The 21,232-nt window shown below is 55.7% G+C and overlaps 1 long non-coding RNA gene and 1 other non-coding gene across 2 annotated transcripts; one reads left to right on the top strand and one right to left on the bottom strand.

Annotated features, from left to right (window-relative positions):
• The first annotated feature begins 2,088 nt into the window (after positions 1-2,088).
• Positions 2,089-2,162, top strand: TRNAT-AGU (transfer RNA threonine (anticodon AGU)). Its single transcript has one exon. It is a non-coding gene; the product is annotated as a tRNA-Thr (tRNA).
• A 12,629-nt stretch (positions 2,163-14,791) lies between these two features.
• Positions 14,792-17,282, bottom strand: LOC149521333 (uncharacterized). Its single transcript, XR_016347994.1, has 3 exons — positions 17,143-17,282; positions 15,405-15,491; positions 14,792-15,011 (listed from the first exon to the last, which is right to left on the bottom strand). It is a non-coding gene; the product is annotated as an uncharacterized LOC149521333 (long non-coding RNA).
• Between the last annotated feature and the right edge of the window lie 3,950 nt (positions 17,283-21,232).

Here is a 21,232-nt window from a genome sequence, read left to right as displayed (position 1 = left end):
GATAGAAGCAAACAATGTTGTTTAGCTACTTATTCCTATCACTACTTAACACTTATACACTTTTATATATATATATATATATATATATAAACATTCATTCAATCATTCATCCATTCAGTCAGGTTCTGTGTAGTTGTTATAGTTACTAGCCTGAAAGTTGCTTGTGACAGAATACTGGCCAGGTATTCTGTACACAAGTGATGGTAGTGGGGAGCAAAGTCCTGATCAGATGCGCATCTGAAGCTCCTGGTGGGCTGGCAGCAGAACCTTGGACTCTGACTCCATAGTCTTTTAGTCCAGTTCTTACAGGAATTTCTTCCTATGCCAGTCTATGGGAATCGCTGCATCATGCTGATGTCCAGGGTGGCTGCCAGGTGCTCGTCAATGATCTCATAGGGTGGGCCTCCAGTACTTGGTTTTCTCCACTTGACATCTTTTGGTTGCACTGGCACCTGATGCCTTCTTCAGGCCTTTGTTGCTGCATTCACAGGCTGGCACCTCTCAAACCGTTCATTCATCGTCCAAGCAATCTCTCTCTTACATACATTCCCTAATTAATGTTTCCCATACAGTATTTTGTATAATAATAACTTTACATGTACAAGAGTTGTAGTTACAAAAAGTCACAAGTTTCTGGGTGGCATTTCTTAAAACAGTCTCTCTCTGAGTGCTGAGTTACTGTTACAATGTTTCACTTTGCGATTAGGGTTAATTGCTTCACAATGCTTTGAAGAGAATGGGTGTCAATTGTGTAACAATAAGTTTGAGCGTGCCCTGGGACACAGAGAGGGGAGCTGTTTCTGGCTACATAGTATTATATTTTTAACAATTTTAAGTTACATGACCTAATATTACATTCCTAACAAATTATATTCTAGAGGGGCAATAATTATAAATCTAAACATTTAACAATCTTAACAAATAATAATAATAAATCTAAACACTTTGGCTGTGTCTACACTGGGCCACTTATTCTGGAAAATCAGCCGCTTTTCCGGAATAAGCTGCGAGCTGTCTACACTGGCCCTTGAATTTCCGGAAAAGCAACGATGCTCTACTGTACAAAATCAGCCGCTATTCCAGAAAAACTATTCTGCTCCCGCTCGGGCATAAGTCCTTATTCTGGAACACTGTTCCGGAAAAGGGCCAGTGTAGACAGCCCAGTAGTCTTTTCCGGAAAAAAGCCCCGATCGCGAAAATGGCGCTCTGGGCTCTTTTCCGGAAAAGCGCGCCTACATTGGCCGCAAACGCTTTGCCGGAAAAAGGGCTTTTCCGGAAAAGCAGCCTGCCAATGTAGATGCTTCTTTAAAACGGAATAGTATTCCGTTTTAAGCAGTTCCGGAAATTCATGCCAGTGTAGACACAGCCTTTAAGTTGTGGGGAACAAATAATGGGGAGTCACTTCCACTTGAGGGAATTATTTTTAATACATTTATATGTTATCCCTACACAGGTACTTCACATGCAGACGGACCCCTTGAGTGAAACCTGAGCTAGATCCATCCATGTCACAGCAAAAGGAAGAAAGTTGGGATCTTCTCATGTGTCTTCTTTGTTCCAGAGTCTCTAGGGGTGCGGTCGGGGCAGGTCCACAAAAAAAAAACACACTTGAATGAACCTTGGTCCAGAAACACACAGAAACACCCCTGAGGGTTTCCTTCCTTTACTTAAATGTTGAAAAAAAATTTGTTGCTAACTCCTTAGCCAGTTCTGATTGCTGTGGGGTTAAGAAATTTTCTCTTGTTAATTCCGTGCCCTCAGGAAGGGAGCAAATTGAAGAAGGCCAGGCCCCCTCCTTGGGGCTCTAACCCAAACCCTAGGACCAAGGGATTTACAAGCCAGCTGATTAATGTTTGTTGCACTTCTCCCTCCCCACATCTGGGCCAAACCGCAAAGGCCACTCTACAGCCCCAGCGGCTGGGGGAGATGAGCATGTTAGAGCCTCTGCCGAGTGAGCTGTAGCTTTCTGTGCCCAGGGAGCCAGACACCCCCAGGGCTGGAGGGAAATGGAGATTGGCTGCACTTTGGGAGTCAAAGATGTTGTCTGGGACCATGGAATAGAACAGTTTCACCAGACTTCCTGAGGAGGGCACCATGGCTCAGTTGGCTAAAGCACCTGTCTAGTAAACAGGAGATCCTGGGTTCAACTCCCAGTGGTGCCTTTTGACACCCTTTAATCACATTTTCCTATGTGTTTCTGGGACACAGAAGAGGCCTCCCCTGGCCACCCATGGAGCTGCTGGTTCAGGAAAAGGCTGATTGGGGAGGAGTGTTGGGAAGACGGAAACCACAAGCGAGAAGCGCCTGCAGCCCACAGACCCTCACTCTCCATGGCCGCAGGAGCTGCAGAGGTTGCACCCTCAGGCTCTCTAGGTGCTGACTCCCCTCAGGGAATCACAAGGGCATGTGGTGCTGTCTCTCCTGTCCCAGCAATTGCAGTCAGAGCCCTGCCTTGTCAGTGCCAGTCACAACAGCCTCTGCACCCGCTCCAGGCTTGTGGTTTCCTTCTTCCCAACACTCCTCCCCAATCAGCCTTTTCCTGAACCAGCAGCTCCATGGGTGGCCAGGGGAGGCCTATTCTGTGTCCCAGGAGGACCTAGGAAAATGGGAGCTGTCACCTGGGAAACGTTCCTGGCTTTAGGCAACGTGTCCTGTCTAGGGCTTCATCAGCCTGGGAGCAAAGGGCAGGCAGCATCCCCCATGATGCAGAGGGGCAGGTCCACATCTCTGGCCCTGAGGGTGTAGCCAGGGGAGAAGTGCTGGGGAGCATCTATGCTGGCATCACACGCCTTCTCCGAGAATGGACCCATGTCCTGAAAAGGAGAGAAAGTGACCTGGGATGACTAGTGTAGCTGAGCCAACACTGCAGGTTTGTGTCTGTTGAGTGGCTAGGATTGAGCACTTCCACTGCTGCGGCCGGGGTTGGGCTCCCAGTCAGGGGAAATAGCCTCCTCTATATTCATGAATTCTGCCAAGTCTTTGCTCTTTCAGCATGGGAAGGGGCAATAGGTTGAGGGAAGGGAGGGGCTGGGGTGCCAGAGGCAGGCTCTGGCTGGGAGACTCACCTGGCTGAGCCCTGGCCAACACCCCAGCACATTTCCCAGGCAACTCCTTTCCTGCACAGGCTGCAGGTGTCAGGTGCCTGGGGAAATAAGAGCCTGAGTGGAGGAGGGGGGAGGGCTTCATGCAGGCAGCTGCCATTGGCATTGGAAACAGCCCAGAAAAGTACGAGAAAAATGATGAAAGTTTGAATCAGCTGCCATAGTTAGTATAAACAATTAGTAACACACATACTAAATGAAAGCGAATATGCTACAACAAGTCACAGCTGGAGAGATCTCTGAAAACATCCACTCCATGTGCAGCCACAAATGTGATGTTAGAAATTATTTTAAAAGGCCTGACAAGAAGACAGTGACTATCATATTACATCTCTATAAATCCACGCGGTGCCCACAACTTGAGCACTGACTGGAAATGTGGTTGCCTTATCCCCTGCCCCCCAAAAAACCAGACCTTGGCATTGGAAACTTCAGAAAAGCTCAAGAAAAATGATGAAAGGTTTGGATCAGCTGCCACATGAGGAGAGACTGGGACTTTTCACCTTAGAAAAGTGGAGACAAGGGGAGATAAGATAGAGGTCTATACATCATGGCAGTTGTTGAGACTGTAAATAAGGAAAGGTATTTTTCTTGTTCCTATAATAGAAGAACTAAGGGTGTGCCATGATATTAGCAGGTTGAAAACAAACAAAAGGAAGAATTTCTTCACACAAGCGCAGTCAACCTGTGGAACTCCTTGCTAGAGGATGTTGTGAAGACCAGGACTATAAGGGCATGTCTATACTTGGAAACTATTTTGAAATTGCTTAAATCAACTTAATAACTTACAGTCTAAGAAAACAGAAATAGTGTGTCCTCCATATGGGAAAGCCTAAGAATTAGTCCGAGGCAGGCTCTGTTACTGTTCCTTTCTGGGGGCATGGAATTAAAAACAGAGTTGCAAGGCTGGGAGCAGCTGAAGCCAAGAGCTCTGTTCTCCTGTGTCAACAACCTCTGAGGTGTCATGAAATCCCCTTTCTAGTTTCTATCCCTGAAATATGATCATCTTTATGATGTAATTCCGGGCCTCTTGGTTCAGCTTTGAACTCTGACTGTAGATGTTTGCTGACCAGAGATGTAGAGATGCCAAAACAGACTATGCCATATTGGCAAAGGTTTCTACCAAAGCCCAGGATTGAACCAGGAACCATTAGATCTTCAATCTAATGCTCTCCCAACTGAACTACTTTGGCAACTGTCTCGACAGCTCTGAGCAAATATCCAAAATAGCAGCAAAACTTGAGGGAAAAAACCCAGCTGGGTCACCTCATTCCCCCCCCTGAAATTTCTTCATGCCTACTCCGGGGGGCATCCCCCTCCCCCCTAGTTTGGGAACCCATGCCTTGCAGTGAACGCTGGGGGAGCTGGGATTCCACCCCAGAGGATGGGATAAGTGAAAATTCCCACTGCACGTGCCAGGGATGGTGGCGAGAGCAGAAAATGAGCAACAAACACCCTCCACTGAGCTGGAATCACAGCTCCCCCAGTGTTCACTGGAAGGGACCAGAACAGAAGGGAGTAGAAACCATTACTCCAAGGGAGGTTTGAACTCACAACCTCAGCATATCTCCCACAAGTACTGCCTTATAAGTACTCTGCACAGGCCTTTTGCAGCACTGGAGCAGCTACTATAGGTGTAGGAGCTTTGTACTTGCAGGATCTCTGGGTGCTGACTCCCCACCCCCCACCCGAGGGAATCACAAAGGCATGTGTTGCTGGCTTTTCTGACCCAGCAATTGCAGCAAGAGCCCTGCCTTGCCAGTACCAGTCACAGTAGCCTCTGTACCCACTCCAGGCTTGTGGTTTCCTTCTTCCCAATGTTCCTCCCCAATCAGCCTTTTCCTAAACCAGCAGTTCCATGGATGGCCAGGGGAGGACTCCTCTGTGTCCCAGGAAGACATAAGAAAATGTGAGCAAAGACTACACCAAGGTACCACTGGGAGTTGAACCAAAGATCTCCTGTTTACTAGGCAAACACTTTAGCCAGGTAAGCCATGGTGCCCTTCTCAGGAAGTCCAGTGAAACTGTTCTATTCTATGGTCCCAGACAACACCTTTGACTCCCAAAGTGCAGCCAATCCCCATTTCCCTCCAGCCCTGGCAGTGTCTGGCTCCCTGGGCACAGAAAGCTACAGCTCAGTGGGCAGAGGCTCTAACATACCCATCTCCCCCAGCCGCTGGGACTGTAGAGTTGGCCTTGAGATTTAGTGTTGCTGGGAGGAGGAAAAAGTGAAGCAAACATTGATCCTCTCGATTATAAACCCCTGGGTCTCAGGGTTTGGGTTGGAGTCCCTGGGACTGAAAACCACCCCTGAGATCTTATCTGCCCAGAGCAAGGGCAGCAACTGTGAGTGGGGTATGGAGAAAGTTTGGGCACGTGAGTGGGACACTTACATGGCTGGACTAACATTGCTGGCAAAGGACACTGCTCAATCCTCTTGAGCAGGGACTTACTTGTGGGTTGGTTCTGAACCCTGCTTGTGCCCAGGCCTGACATAACCTGCCCCACAGAATTCACACAGCAAACGGGGCTCCCAGAGCACAGGGGGAGTTTGGGGGCTTGTTGCCGGGCCGTGGGGTGAAGCATCAAACCAGCCCCCTCCTGTGGGGCCTGTGAGTGTTGCAGAATCTGGGCCCCTGAACCTGGACAACAGCAAACAAAATGTCTCGGGGCCCCACAGAAACCCACCTGGACTGCCTGGGCCTGGGCCATGAAGCAGGAAGTGGCTGAGGCTGCGACCAGCCTGGGAGCTCCCTGACCCCTGCGATTGCCGGCATTAGGGTTGCCAGATGGTTCCACAGAAATACTGAACTCACTTGACACTACCTCGCAATCTACATTACAGCTTATTTAGAAAATACCTGACATTTCTATTTCCTCATTTACACTTTCTCAGTTTGTTTCCCGAACAGAAAGCTCAAATACTGGACAGTCCGGTTCAGAACTGGACACCTGGCAACCCTAGCCGGCATTGATACAAAGCGTAAGGCTGTGAGAGGAGGCCTCCTGTCGCCTCTCCCGGCCTGAGGCAACAGGGCTTCTTCCTCCCCTCTGAGGAGGGAGCAACAGAGGCCAGGCTGAAGGTTTTGTGCTGGGGCTGGAGGCTTAAGCCCGAGCTGTCGGCCTCAGTGGGACTTGCTGCTTCTCCCCACTCCTGCCTTGCTGCCTTCTTTGGCCAGCAGCGCACAGGGGGCAGCCGGGAGAGCCGGCCACCATGGACAGAGGAGGCCAAGGTACAAGCCTCTCGGGAGCAACAGGCCTGAGGCCTCTAGCTTTCCCAGGCTCATGCCAAGGGGCTTTCTGTGGTGCTGGGAGGAGAGGGATGCCAGGCCCAGGCCAGTGTGAGAAGGGGCAGTGCCTGCCAGAGCTGAAAGGTTTGCTGCAGAACGTGAGACATGGCGTTTCTGCCTGGTTTCACTCAGGGGACCTTCCCTTGTTGCTACGGACTCTTCTCCTGTTACTTGAGAGACTGAAATGGGCCATTCTTGTGGTAAAAGAGGCCAGTGGGCCTAGGCCTCCCCACACAGACCAGAGCACCCCATCGGGGACACGACATAGCCCTGAATCAAGCATTTGAGAACGTGCTGATCCTCTATCCTGTGACAGGGTATTGCAGGAGGGACCCTGCACAGAGTGGCTTGCTCAGTAGGTAGAGTATGTGACTCTTAATTTCAGAGTCATAGGTTCAAGCTGGCAGCAGGAGGAGGCACGTGCCTTGCCCGGCCACCGCTGCTGGTGCTCAGCCTGGTGCCGCCAGGAGCAGGCCGAGCCTGGCCATGCAGGGCCCCGCAGCCGTGGGGGGAAGAGTGCTGCTGGCCAGCGCTGAGGGGGTTAACGCGGACCCTGCCTCGGGTGACCGCGGCAGGGTGGCTAGTGAGAGCTGCTGCAGCTCACGATACGGGCGTGTGGTGCCTGATGGCAGTTATCAGCTGTAAAGGGCACGCAGCGCCCCTTATATCAGGTACCCCGGGCAGCTGCCCGGCTAGCCCATGCCTTAATCTGGCCCTTGGTTTCCTGCATAGAATGGGCCAAGCCCCAGCCTCCAAGAGAGGGGTTCACAGCTGGGGATCTCCGGCAGCAGCCATGGGATGGTGGGAGCCAGTTACTGCAGAACAAAGGACACCAGGGCTATGTGTACACTCACGGCTTCTTGAGCAAGTACAGCCATTCTTGGGAAAGAATCCGCAAAGTGTCCACACTGCCCGCTTGCTCTTGCTCAAGGAAATTTACAGTATGGTGTGGTAAAAGGGCTTCTTCCGCAATGCTCCTTAACAGGTGTAAGCCCTCTTGTGCATGAGCTCTTACGCAAGAGGGCAGTGTGGACGCTTGGCAGGGATTTGTGCAAGAAAGCCCTATGGCTAAAATGGCCATCAGAGCTTTCTTGCGCACGAGAGCGCCTATACTGCCATGGGCGCTCTTGCACAAAAGCACAGCGTGCACATGGCAGTGTGGACATTTTCTTGCGCAAGAACCCTTGCACAAGTACCCTTGCGCAAGATGTTCTTGCGCAAGAAGCCACAAGTGTAGACATAGCTCAGGAGTGGGAGAAACTAACCATCTGCTTTATTTGCAAAGGAGAAACAAATACAAACTCTTGTGCCCATCCCCACCCTGCTCAACCTGGCACTTGCACCTCCAGCCAGGTCCGGATTAACGCATGGGCACCAACCTATAGAGGCACCTGATTGAAGGGGTAAGGGACGCCGCATCAGGTGCCCCCCATAGGTTGCCACCCTGGGGAGGAAGCGTGCATGCAGCATGCACCTGCTGCTCAGGGTGCAAGAATGGCTCAGGTCAGCCCTGCCCCCAGCCCAACTCTCCCAGGCACCCCCAGAGAGCAGCACTCACACATGGGGGGCTGGAAAGTGGAGAGACTCCCTGAGACACCAACTCAAAAGAAATGGCTCTGGGTATGCCTGCACTGAGATAGCAGCCCAGTGGCCAGGCTGTAGCTGGCCCAGCTCAGCTGTATCTGGCCTGGAGGGCTTTGGTTAGGAGATTAGAAACCTGCAGACAGGGGCATCTCTGGGGGATAGGAGGGGATGTCACAGTGTCAGGGCAGCTGTCATGCCTCCCCCCGATCTTCCTTTGCTCCAGCCCCACTGCTGAGAGATACTGACCACTGTCATTGCTTACACTGCACACAGAGCTTATGGCAAAGGCTAGCATATGGTTAAAATACAATGAACATTCTGCTAAGTTATCAGAGGGGTAGCTGTGTTAGTCTGAATCTGAAAAAGCGGCGAGGAGTCCTGTGGCACCTTATAGACTAACTGAAGTGTTGGAGCATAAGCTTTCGTGGGCAAAGACCCACTTCGTCAGATGCATTTGTTACCTTTGAGTTTGTAATCTGCTTTGCTCAGCCTGTTCCCACTTATCACCACTTAAATCCTACAGCTTGTACTTATTAAAACCACTTTTACTTACTATCAAGCCTAGTGTAAACAATTACTACCTATGGGAGCAATCCGTGTGCACATTCCCCTTTCATTGCTAAATGGGGCTTACCCCATTCTTTGGGGTTTGATCCCATTTGGGGAGTGCTATCCCAGAAAGCTGGGCCCTAAACTGCTCTCTCCTCAGACCTGAAGAGGTTCAGCGTCTGTACTGCTGCTCAGAGACGGGGATGGGAATCTCAGCTCGGGGCCTTGGCCAGGGGAGACTAAGGAGCTGCCCCAGCAGGACCGGGTGGTGAGAAGCCCCAGAGAGCAGAAAGGTGAGTGGCAATGGACAGGTCAGTACCCCAGGAGGCCCTCCCCAAGGGGTCTTCTGGGACCAGAGCCACCCGGACGGGCAGTTTAAAGGGAACTCAGGTTATACGTTTCTCCCCTCTGTGGGTCCTACAAAGACTAAGATGATTTCAGCTCTGACTGAAGCGTTCCCCACAGTAAAAAATAACAATGGTTTTCTCCCCTCTGTGGACTGTCTAATCTTTAACAAAGTCTGACCTGTGTTTGAAGCCTTTTCTGCAATCAGAGCTTTTATAAGGCGACTCTCGTGTATGTATTCTGATGACTAGTAATGCATGAGCACTGACTGAAGCTGTTTTGTCGACAGCTGTAAACCTCATTCTACGAGGAATGACGCCTTTTGTCGAGAGAGTTCTGTCGCCAGAAGGCGCTATTGCATCTCCACTGCCCTTTGCGTCTACACTGTCATGTTGACAAAGTGGCTTGCTCTGTCTACAGAACTGGACGTAGTCTAGATGCTCTTTGTTGACAGAAGCTTTGTCCACAGTATCTGTCAACAAAACTTCTGTGGACAAAAGCCTGTCGTCTAGACGTAGCGTCAGTGTGGCAGGCAGGGCTGCCCCCAGCAGTGGCACGGAAGGGAGGGTGGCTCTGCTGGGTCAGGCGGCCTTGTGCACATGGTGCCTGCGCTCTCTAGCTGCCCAGCTGAGAAGTGAGAGGCACGGCCAGCAGCGGCACAGCAGGGAGGGTGGCGATATCAGACCAGCTCCCCTCCCTCCTGCGTTGCTGCTGGCAGTGGGGTTGCCATCCAGGTTGGGCACCTGACCCCTTATAACTTCCTCAGCCTCCCCATTAGTAGGCAGAGCCTCTGCCCGCAGCAGTGCAGAGGGAAGGGAGGCACCGCCACACCAGGCCGCCCTCCCTTCTGCGCTGCTGGTGGTGCTGGCGCTGCCTGCTCATGGGAAAAGGTGTGAAAAGGGGGTTCTCCAAAGGAGCAGCGCCACATGGACCTCGGGGATGCCAGGGGTCTGAGTCCCCTGCTGACTCCAGGCTCCATGCAGGTGCTTCCACTCAGAAATGCACAAGAGCCTCCAGGATCCTGAGCCTTTCAAAGCGGAAGGACCCTCGTAAAGCCGAGTCAGTGGGACTTCCTGCTGGCCCCGGGCTGCACACGGAGTTCCCGTTTTGAAGTGCACAGGAGGCCCTGCTGGGGCCCTTGTCCAGTTCAAAGTGCAGAAAGTGCCCATCGACTAGTCGAGTAGCCAATGGAAATTCCATCGACTCCTCAACTTGTCCGTGAATCGTTATTTAACATCCTTACCCAGCAGCAGCGGCGCGGAAGGCAGGGAGGCAAAGCTGCAGCAGCCCACCTGCCTTCTGCACTGTTACCGGAGACAGCACGGACTGTCCAGCTGCCCGGCGGGAGTGGCGGCGCTGTTGCCAGCGAAGGCAGAGAAGGACGAGGGGAGCACCGTCCAGGGCCCCCCTCCCTGTTTGCTGGGGATGTCAGACAGGGAGTCACAGAACAATCATGTCACTGCATCAAACTGTAGCAATTCCATGATTATTCGATAGTCCCTGGTGCCTGAGTCAGCAATGAGGGGCTGCACCGGCATCCCACACAGGAGACAGAGGCTGCACCGGCATCCCACACAGCAGCCTCTGTGCGACGAGAGCTTGTGCCAGCCCCGGACAGAGGCTGCTCTGCAGCAGCCTCCTCTGGAGCGTGAGAGGCAGGAGCAGGCAGCTCCGCAGAACTGGTGCTCACGGAGAACTAGATTTTAAGTCAGCTCCCCTCAAGCAACCCCCCGTCCCCCTCGCCTCTATGTGAGACAGCGAGGGAGGAAAGGGGGCTCCATGGAGCTGGCCTGTGTGGAGAGCCGGCTTAGAAGATAGTTCCCCGAACATCTCATCTCATCTCTGCCCTGCCCCCACGCTGATAGGGAGGCAGCAGTGGAGGGGGATGGGTGAGACGTGGTTCCACAGGAGCTGATACACATGGGGAGCTGTCTTAAAAGCTGCTTCCCGTGTGCACCAGCTCCTGCCTGACTCCCTCACCCTCCGTGTTGCTGCATCTCTATGAGAGGCAGCAGCCCATGGTGCGGGCCAGGCAGCTCCATGGGATCTGGTGCTCATGGGGAGGCAGCTTAATACCTGGATCCCCGCAGACACCAGCTCCCACCTTCCCCCCCCCCTTGCTGCTTCTGTTCCTGAGGCAGCCAGGGGAGGGGTGCGTGCAGTCGACAGGATTAACCAATAAGCCCAGACGTATCGGTTAATCGTGTAGCCAGCTACACACGTTGACACCCCTAGTTTGTGCTGCTGCTGGTATCGGCGCTGCCCTCTGAGGTAGCCCCTGGCCAGTGGCACCCACTCTCTGGTCACCCGGTTTGGGAGGCAGGGCTGACACCCGCCGCGGTGCTGAAGGAAGTGCTGCAATCCCGCCCCTCCTGCACTTCCTGCTGCACCGCTCTTGGGGCAGCACTGACGGCCGAGCGGGTGACCAGAGAGTCGTGGCTGCTCCTGGGGCGCCCAGCTCGGAGGACAGGGCCCCCGCCAGCAGTGGTGCAGAAGTAGGAGTGACACAACACAGAGCCACCCTGCTTCTGTGCTGCTGCTGGCAGGGACGCCGTCGTCTAAGCTGGGCCCCTGGCCAGCAGCCACTGCTCTCCAGCCACCCGGGTCAGAAGGCAGCCCCACACCCTGCAGCAGTGCAGAAGGGGAGGAGGCAAGACCTTATCATGCCCCCTTCCCTCTGCGCTGCAGCTGGTGCTGGCGCTGAATTCTGAGCTGGGTGACCTGCCAGGGGCCGCTGCTCTGCAGCCACCCAGATGGAAAGGCAGCCCCCCCGCCAGCAGCAGTGCAGAAGGAAGGGTGGCAACATCGGACCAGGCCTCCCTTCCTCCTGTGCTGCTGCTGTCAATGGGGCTGCCCCCAAACCGGATGGCCAGACAGTAGCCGCTGCTCTCCAGCCACTCAGCTGGGAAAGCCGGGAGAAATCCGACAGTTTTTAATATTTCCAAACATCTGCCCAGAGGAAGATTTGGGGCCTGAAGACGAGGTCATGGCTGGGAAAACCCAGGCGGCCAGTGACCCTGCTCGCGAGCCCCCTCCCCTGGCCCTGGGACCCCCTTTTGGGTGGGGAGCCCCAGCTGGAGAAAGGCTGCACTAGGGGATTCCCCAATGACCGTGGAGACCAACAGGGCCAGGAGTTTCTGGCAGACCCTTTCCCACAACTTCCAGGGAATACGCCGGAACTAGGGCCCCATCGCGTCCCCCTGCAACCTCGCCCATTTCACAGCCAGACCGTGTCCACACTGCTCCCTGGCACACTCCCGGGGGCTTCCCTGGGAAATTTCCCGGCTCTCTGACCGGCTGGGTCCTGGCCCAAACTAGGATTGTGTGCAATGGGGGTGGGGCGCCCCAAGAGTGCCAATTTCACTTCCCAGCAGCCTGTGGGGCAGAGCTTGAGCCGTTCCACCCTCACTTCTCCCTGCCCCTCAGGGTGGCTCTGATCTGCTCCCTCCGCGAGTGCCCGTGTCGGGGCAGAACAACTCCTGTCCCATCCCAGCCAGGTCAGGGAGCAGCTGGTGCCCCAGGCCCCTCGTCACATGGGGAACTCAGACTCCCCTCGCCATTCCCCCATCCCCTCCTCTCCCCCCGTTGCACGTCTCCTGGCTGTGAAATGGGTGGGGCCCTAGTCAGGTTCCCAGGGACCTTTACCCCCCACAGAGCAGGGGTGGGGAACCTTTGCTGGGTCGGGGCTACTGACCCACAGAGAAATCTATGGGGGGCTGCCCACAAGTGAGAAACAGCCCCCCTCCTCTCCCCAGCATGGGCCCCCAATGCAGGGGGGAGCCCCGACCTTCAGGGGCCGGATCCCCGCAAGCCGGGGCTGCATCCGGCCCCCGCACCTAAGGTTCCCCACCCCCGCCGTAGGGATCTGCACTGGGTGGGAAGGGCCTGGCCAGGCCTCCGACGCCCAGGGCAGGGCTGCGAGGCGCCGTGGTTTCTGTGGCTTCTCTGCCCGGCGTCCTGGCTGAAAGGCACCGGTAACCCGAGCTCGGGTCTGGGGGAAGCGGCGCGACGGGGAGGCCCCTTCGTCTGTTCCAGCTACAGCAGGTCCCCGAGGTTCAGCAGGTCCCCGAGGTGAGCCCCCGTCTGGCCTCTCTGCCCTGGCCGGCCGGTTTCCTCCTTCGCTGCCCTGGTCCCGTGTGTGACCTCGCCTGGTCCTGTCTGCTGGGCGGGTTGTTCAGTCTTCAGTCTACGCCGTGACACCCGTCCCTGGGGCTGGAATCTTCTCTGTTGGGTCGCTGGATCCAGACTGCGCCTGATTCTGAGGTGACGGCAACTTCTCCCGCCTCAAAGCCTGTGGCCTCCAAACTCCCCTCTGGAAGAGCTTCCCGTAGGGCAGGGCGGCCTAGTGGCTGGAGTCTGTAACTGGCCCCTTTTCTAAGGGCAGTTTAGCCCAATGGCCAGAGTCAGCACTTTGCACCTTTTCCAAGGGCAGTGTGGCCCAATGGCCAGAGTCAGTACTTTGCCCCTTTTCTAAGGGCAGTGTGGCCCAATGGCCAGAGTCAGTACTTTGCCCCTTTTCTAAGGGCAGTGTGGCCCAATGGCCAGAGTCAGCACTTTGCCCCTTTTCCAAGGGCAGTGTGGCCCAATGGCCAGAGTCAGCACTTTGCCCCTTTTCTAAGGGCAGCGTGGCCCAATGGCCAGTGTCAGTATATTGCCCCTTTTCCAAGGGCAGTGTGGCCCAATGGCCAGAGTCAGTACCTTACCCCTTTTCTAAGGGCAGTGTGGCCCAATGGCCAGTGTCGGTACCTTGCCCCTTTAGTCAGGGCTGTGCAGCCCAATGGCTACAGTCCATAAGCTGGCCCTGACTCACTGGGCTGTGCAGGCCTCTGTCCAGGGACAGGAGTGGGGGAGAGGAGGTTCTATCCCCCGCGGGGGGGAGGGGCAGCTCCTCCTTCTTTCCTGGCTCCCGGCCCAGGGCCAGATCGTGTCCGTGGCTCCAGTCCCGGCATGAGCAGGAAAAGCTCCGACTGATGCTCCGGCTCCTGCTGGCAGCTCCTTCCCTGCAGGCAACACCGGCCCTGGAGCCAAGCTGGGGGTGGGGGAGCTGGTGCATCCCCGTGGCCGGGGTCCTCCTGTCCCAAGACAGCAAGGGCCTGTCATATGCGGGGCCCGGGACCCAGGGGGCAGTGGGGACTTGGCCCTGGGCGGCGCCTCTCTAGGGCCCCCAGGGCCAGACCCCTCTGGCCTATCACTGCAGGAGCTGCTACCGCCTCCCCCCCCCATGCCAGCTGTTCCCCCACAGCATCCGGCTGCCCCAGGGCTCCCATTCAGGGTCCCAGGTGTCCGGTGTTCGACCAGACAGTCCAGTTTTTGGGCCCCCTGCCCGGTGAGAACAGTCAGAACTCACCGGACATGAGCAAGGTCAGTGTTTTCTGGTTTTCCGGCTGGGCACCCGACGGAAGCCTGGCGGGGTAGGGGGAGTGCCTGGGAGAGGGGCACGGGACAGGCAGCGCCCCGGGATCTGTGTGCACCTGGGCCAGCCCCGCTCCCCACTGGCCGTTCCCCCCTTGGCCAGACCCGCTCCCCCCAACTCCATCCCAGTTAGCCCCAATGGTCCCTTCCCTGCCCTCCCCGCTCCCAGTTCTCCCCTCGTCAGCCCTGCTCCTCCCAATCTCCTCCCAGCCAGCCCTGCTTCCCACTGGCTGGTCTTCCCCGCCCCCGATCTCCCCGCGCCAGCTCCATTCCCCCATCCCCATCCCAGCCTCACTCCCCTCCCAGCCAGTCCCCCCCTTCCCGTTCTGAGATCACGTGTGTCTGGGAGGTTTTTCAAACCCATCTGGTAACCCTACCAGGGGACAAGGAGGGGCCCAGGGCCAGAAAGGAACCTGGCTGGAGCCCAGGCCGGATCATGGGTCCTTATCGTCCCCGGGTCTCCCCTGAGCCAGGAGAAGATGAGCTGGACCCAAGTCTGGCTCAGGCCCGGCTCTGACTCTGCCCTCCCCAGGGGTCACTCCCAGCCCACAGCCCTGCCGCTGCCGCCCTGCAGCCTGTGGGAGCCGCCTGCTCACCCCGGGGCCAGAGAGGCTCAGAGGTCACTCACCTCCCATGCCGGGTGCGGGGGGGCAATTACAACCGGGCTCTGCTGCTCCCTGGGGCCTTGGCTCCCTTGGGACACTCTGGGCGCGATGCAGGAGCTGACACGCTGGGAGGAGAGGGGGGGGCAGGTCAATAGACCCGAGCCCAGGCTGTGCCAACGAGCCCCCATCCCCATCCCCGGGGCTGGGCCCTGGTGCTCAGGGGAGCGAGTCGGATCCATGGGCCTGGCTCTTGGGAAGGGCCTTGTCTCTCCAGACTAGGGCAATGTGGATGGATCCCATAGTGGGGGAGGGGGGAGTTGTGAGGGGGAGGGGATGGGATTTGAGGCTCTTGTTCCCAGAACCAGCCAGGCCCTGAGATCAACTTCCACTCCCAGCCCTGACCCTGGAGGGGGAAGGGCCCAACACAGCCCTGCCCAAGGGTCCCCAGTCTCCCCTTCCCACCCCCCACCCCCCCAGGGCTAAAGGAAAACAGCCTCCCCCTGCTCGCCCATGCTCACCTCCCCGCTGTCTGCGCGCCCGTGTGGGGCTCTGCCCGCAGGTCCCCCCGCAGGGCCGGCCCGAGGCCAGACCCCGCCGTGCGGAGCCTGCAAAGGAAGAGGAGACGGGGTCACCGCTGGGAAACCTCCCCTCCCCCCACACGGCTGGTGTCCTGCCCCCAGCCAGCACCTTGGGACACTTGGACAATCAGAGCCCAGAGCTGTACAACCAGCCACAGCCCAACCACTGCTCATGGGCACGGCCAGCAAGTGTGTGAGCAGCCCTGTCCCTTAGAGAGACTCGGGAACTGCCCAGAGACAGGTAGGGAGAGAAACAGCTTGACCACCACCTCCTGCCGACACACACACACCTCCCCCGCAAGCCCTGCTGGTCTGGGACTGATCCGTCTGGTCTGGGAATCACGGAACAGTAGAATGGGAAGGGACATTGAGAAGCCATCAAGTCCAGTTCCCTGCCCTCACAGCAGGACCCAGCTCCGTCTAGATCATCCCTGACAGGTGTCTGTGCAACCTGCTCTGAAATATCCCCAGTGATGGAGATTCCACAGCCTGCAAGGGCAATTTGTTCCAGTGTTTCACAACACTGACAGGAAGTTTTTCTGACCGGCAGAAACATTTTCCAAATGTCCAACCTAAACCTCCCTTGCTGCAGTTTCAGCCCATTGCTCCTTGTCCTGTCCTCAGAGGCCAAGGGGAACAGTTTGTCTCCCTCCTCCTTGGGACACCCTTTTGGGTACGTGAAAACCGCTCTCATGTCCCCTCTCAGTCTTCTCCTTTCCAGACTAAACAAGCCCAGTTCTTTCACTCTCATGTTTTCTAAACTGTTCCACATTTTTGTTGCTCTTCTCCAGGCCTTCCCCAATTTCTCCAATTCATTCCTGAAACATGGTGCCCAGAACTGGAGACACGACTCCAAGTGAGGCCTAATCCGCGCAGAGCAGAGCGGAATTCTGACTTCTCCTGTCTTGCTCACCACACTCCTGTTAGTGCCTCCCAGAATCATGGTTGCTTTTTTTTGCAAGTGTCACACTTTTGACTCCTATTTAGCTTGTGGTCCACTCTGAGCCCTAGATCCCTTTCTGCAGGACTCCTTCCTAGAGAGTCACTTCCTGTTCTGTGTGTGTGACGTGGATTGTCCCTTCCGAAGTGGAGCACTTTGCATTTGTCTTTATTAAACTTCATCCTATTTACCTCAGACCATTTTTCCAGTTTGTCCAGATCACTTTGAATTCTGACCCTTCCTCCAAAGCACTTGCCACCCCTCCCAGCTTCGTATCATCTGCAAACTTAATAAGCGCCCTCTCCATGCCAATATCTAAATCACTGATGAAGATTGAAGAGAGCCATCCCAGAACAGACCCCTGCAGAGCCCCACGTGTTAGGCCCTTCCAGCATGGCTGGGAACTATTAATAACGACTCACCGAGAACAGTTTTAAAGAGAATAAAAGGCCGCGAGTCTCCCCTGTCAGTAACCACCCACTCGACCAATCCGCAGCAAGACTTGGAGCTCCGAGGCAGCGGGGGGAGGGGAGAGGGCTCAACAGATGTTCAAAAGGACGGGCCAGGTCACCTCTGGCTCCCAGCGCTCTGCCAGCTCAGCTCTGAGTGACGCCTCCGACCGCCCCAACACCCACCCACCGTGCTTGGTGGGGCAGGGAAAGGGGGAAAAAGCCCGAAGAAGGCGAGACAGAGGGAGGGGAGGGGGCAAAGGGGAACCAAACTGAGCAGGCTCCAAACCTCTCTGAGGCTCCCACTGTCTCTCCGGGTCCGGCACTGCCGGCCGCAGGGAAGTAGAAAACGCCGATGAGGCTCCTCTTGCCCCCGCCCCTCGGTCCCAATTCTCCATCTGGCCCCCGCAGAGACCCTGGGAAGGGGCCGCGCTGCTGCCAAATCGCAGGAATCTCTGAGCTTGCCCCGGCCTTGCGCCTCTGTCCTGAGTGGCTGTTGTCAGAGTCTCTCTGTGAGGTCATCCCTGTCCCCGATAGGCTGAGGTCCTGCCACAGGCCTTTGCTCCACCTACCCCTCCCCTGCAAGGCTGATGACCTGGCCCTGGCCGGCCCCTCTGGGTGTTTGAGGGGTTCCCCTGGAGCCCCACTGAATGGCAGCTGGGTCTGGGGCCGAGCGGGCTGGCCACTAATGCCCCAGGGGCTGCTCCCTCGGCCCCACCCAGCTTGTCGGTCCTTAGCAGAGTGTAAGGCCAGACAAGCCCATTTGTGGGTCAGTAAAGGTTGCCCCTCCCTCAGCACCTCAGACATTAGGCCACTGTAACTGGGGGAGGGGGGAATTGTTAACAGGACTGGTGTAAGCACTAGCATGGACACTATAAAGGACCCTTCTCTTCCTAGTCTTTAATGTTGGTCCTGAGCTGGAATCAGCTCCTGCTAGAAACTCTTTCACACAGGTGGGACCGACTCCCTGGTAGTTTTTTCCTTCCCCCACATTAACGACAGTTGATACATTGGCAAAGCGCCTCTAGCTTGTCTCATCTGCAGCGCTCAACCTACTTTCCAAAGGAAAGAAGGTTCATTATCCCCATTCGGCAGATGGGGAAACTGAGTCACAGAAAGGGACAGTGTCTTGCCCAAAGTCACCCCACTGGAAAGTGGTAGACCCAGGTCTGTTGAATCCCAATCCAGGGCTGGACATGTACCCCTCGATCAGGAAGTACCATATTAGTGTCCCTCTGAGCATGGGTTCTTCAGCATCTAGAGGCTGGTGACTTATAATAAAGGGCCCTGGAGGAACAGGAAAACATTCAGAGCCAGGGACCAGGGATGACAAAGCCCAGGCAATGGGTCCATAGGAGGAGCAACTAAGAGCATCAGGCTGCCCAGCTTAGGGACGAGGCAGCTACCAAGGGATCTGAGGGGCGTCTAGCAAAGAACGAAAGGTGCAGAAACACGTGGCTAGAGAAGTGGGATTGACCTGTTCCCACAATACAAACCAACAGCACAGAGGGAGCAGGGGTGTCAGCGGATGAAGCTAGTTATGCTTAGAAGAAGCACACGGGATCTTTTTCAGGGGAGAAGGCAACACACTGTGTTAATTGAGAATATACTAGAGAAGAAGTGAGCATCTGCTTTATAAAGCCAGACACACACACTGTGGCCATGTCTACACTACGAGTTTTCTCTGCAAAAAATATACTAATAAGGGACTCATTTGCATGAGCCACAATCTCATTTGCATATTTTCCTGCAGATCTTGGTGTTCCTCATAAAAAAAAATGATTGATGTTTCTCGGTCTTAAAAAGTTTCAGAAACACTGATTTAGACCTACGGCGCAAATGTGTTCTTCAAAAGAGCGGGTCCACATGGCCAAAGTGCATCAAAACAACCATCTGATTTTTCAACAGAGAGCATCCACACTGATTGGACACTCTCGCATTGTGATTACTGTGGACGGGGTGGCCACCAGGGCACCTATGCTTTTTCCTGGAGACCTCTTCTTTCAAAAAAACTCCCTCTTCCTTGTCCGCACACGTCTTTTTCTGAAAAAGGCGTCTTCCTTCTAGAATGAGGTTTACTACTGTCAGAAAAAACCCTCTGTTCTACCTGTCACAAGAACGCAATTGCAGTGTGGACGTAAGTGTTGTTTGTGCATAAAAACCCTGCCATGTAGATGCACCCTGTGGCTGCTGCAATGGGGTGGGGGATAGGTTGGGTTGTTACTTTTCCTTCTGGCTCTGAAGTTTCACAAAGTTTAAACCTAAAAATGTTCCCTCCAGCTCTGAGCTGGGTGTGTTGAAAGGGTGGGGCTGGGCCCTTGGACTGCAGAGTCCCAAAGCTGGCCTGCCCGTGAAAACACCCTGCCCCCCATGGCTTCTTGCTGACTGAGGGGCTGCTGCAGGAGATCTTGAAATGCTGCAGCCAGGTCAGTTTGATTATCCCCATTTCACAGATGGGGAAATTTAGGCACTGAGAGGGAAAGTGTCTTAGTCACCCAGCAGGTGTTTAGCATCCTATCCAGCAGCCTAGTGACAGGAGTTAACGATCGGTTAGGGCAGGATGGGCAGAGGGGTGTCAGGTCACAGGCTTGATGGCAGCAATGGAGGGGCCGGGGAACAGAGCTGAGAGTGGGACCTGACAGAGGTGCCAGGAAATGAAAAGGGGTGAAATAGAGGGGAAAACCCAGATCCCCAGCTGGTGCCAATGGAGCCGAAGCTCCCCTGGAGTCACTGCCCAGCTGGGACACTCTGGATCTGGGCTGATTTACGTGAGCTGGGGATCTGGGGCAGACTCTTCTCTCCCCAGTACTAGGGGAGAGGACTAGAGATAACCGTCCCCAAGGCTCAGCACAGCGTGACACCCCTCAGCCTAGCCCTGTTGGAACAACAAAACCGGAACTTGGACTCGCTTCTACAGACTGAGGGAGGGCTGGGAGCCAGGACTCCTGGGTTCCATTTTCCATTTTGTCACCAATTCTCGGTGTGATCTTGGGCAGGTGAGTGTCTGTGACTCGGTTTCCCCAGGTGTGACACGGGGATAATGGAGCCGTGCTCTGAGGTCTCCTCCATACCCTGCTCAGAGGGGGACGGCGTCTCGCTGGCAAATCCACTGATGTGCAGAGCTGCAGCCTTGTGAATGAATCTGATTCCCCTTCATCATCCCACAGCTGTTCCCCTCAGCTGGGCCTGACACCGGGAGCCTGCGACACACAGGAAAGGCCCCTGTCAGCACCTGTGGGCCCATCACACTCACTCGGCAGCGGCTCTTCCCTGTGCTAACAGGATCCGCAGCTGCCCTGTTCTCCCGTCCAGCTCTGCCCTGGGGCTGCCCCTCCCCACCACTGCCAGGGCCAGCCCAGGGGCTCTAACGGCCTCTCCCTGGCCCAAGCCCAGCTCCAGCTCCCTCCTCCCTGCTGCGCTAGGCCCTGCCCATCTCTCTCCTGCCCCACGGCTCCTCCTTGCCGAGCTGTGCCGACGCTGCCCCGCCTGGTCCCCTCCTGCCTCTGGCTGGTCCATGTCTGCCCCTCTCCTGCCCCCCTCTCTGGGGATCCCCAAGGCTCCGGCCTCACCCCTTTGCTCTGCTCCCTCCACAGACTGTCAATGGACAACCTCAGCGTCACCTCACCCTGAACATCCCTGCTCCTCCTCTGCCCTCCCCGTCCCTGTCCCCTTCTGCCCACACAGGGAAAGTGACTCAAGGAATCTCTCACCGGGTCTGATCCAGCCGGGATCCACCCAGCCAGGTCCAGGCCTTCTCCGGGGAGGGGTGGGACAGTCCCACCCAGAGCTGAGAGGGGCCTTGCGTCAGGTCCTGGAGGGCCTCCTGCAGGGAGTGTGACAGGCACCTGGTGACCAGAATGTTCTCTCGTGTCCAAGTCGTCATCAAGTCCAGCACCAGAATTATGGGGCTGTGAGCCTGGCAATCCCCATGTAGACCCTCCCTCCATCCGTCCCCCTACATCAGGGCTACTCAACTTTGGAAGCCCTGGGGGCCACAGTGATGCTCCGAGCACATGCTGAGGGCCACAACTTAAGCGTGGTTCATAGACATGCAAATCCCTTTTTTCACACCGACAGGCATGAACACAAAGACTACACAACACGCAGGCCCCAGTTAAGTCAGTTCTGCTGATATGAACAAAATGCAACAATTCCCCGATTTCCACCCTATGGCAGCACTTTCACTGAGCAATGACAGTCCAGGAATTTAACTCCGAAAATGCGCAGCTGCAGAACAGCATGACATCGATTACTTCTTTGTTCTGGCTTCCTCCTGTGGGCCACACGTTGAGCTCTGCGTAAACACAAACTACACTGCGGGCCACAAACAAACAGGCTGCGGGCCACATGTGACCTACAGGACGTGTAGCCCTGACCTG

The sequence above is a fragment of the Pelodiscus sinensis genome, chromosome 28, assembly GCF_052426305.1.
Source record: "Pelodiscus sinensis isolate ZL-2025 chromosome 28, ASM5242630v1, whole genome shotgun sequence".
NCBI classification, from domain to species: domain Eukaryota; kingdom Metazoa; phylum Chordata; order Testudines; family Trionychidae; genus Pelodiscus; species Pelodiscus sinensis.
The sequence above is the reverse complement of the archived record's forward strand: the minus strand, read 5'-3'. Positions and strand labels throughout refer to the sequence as shown.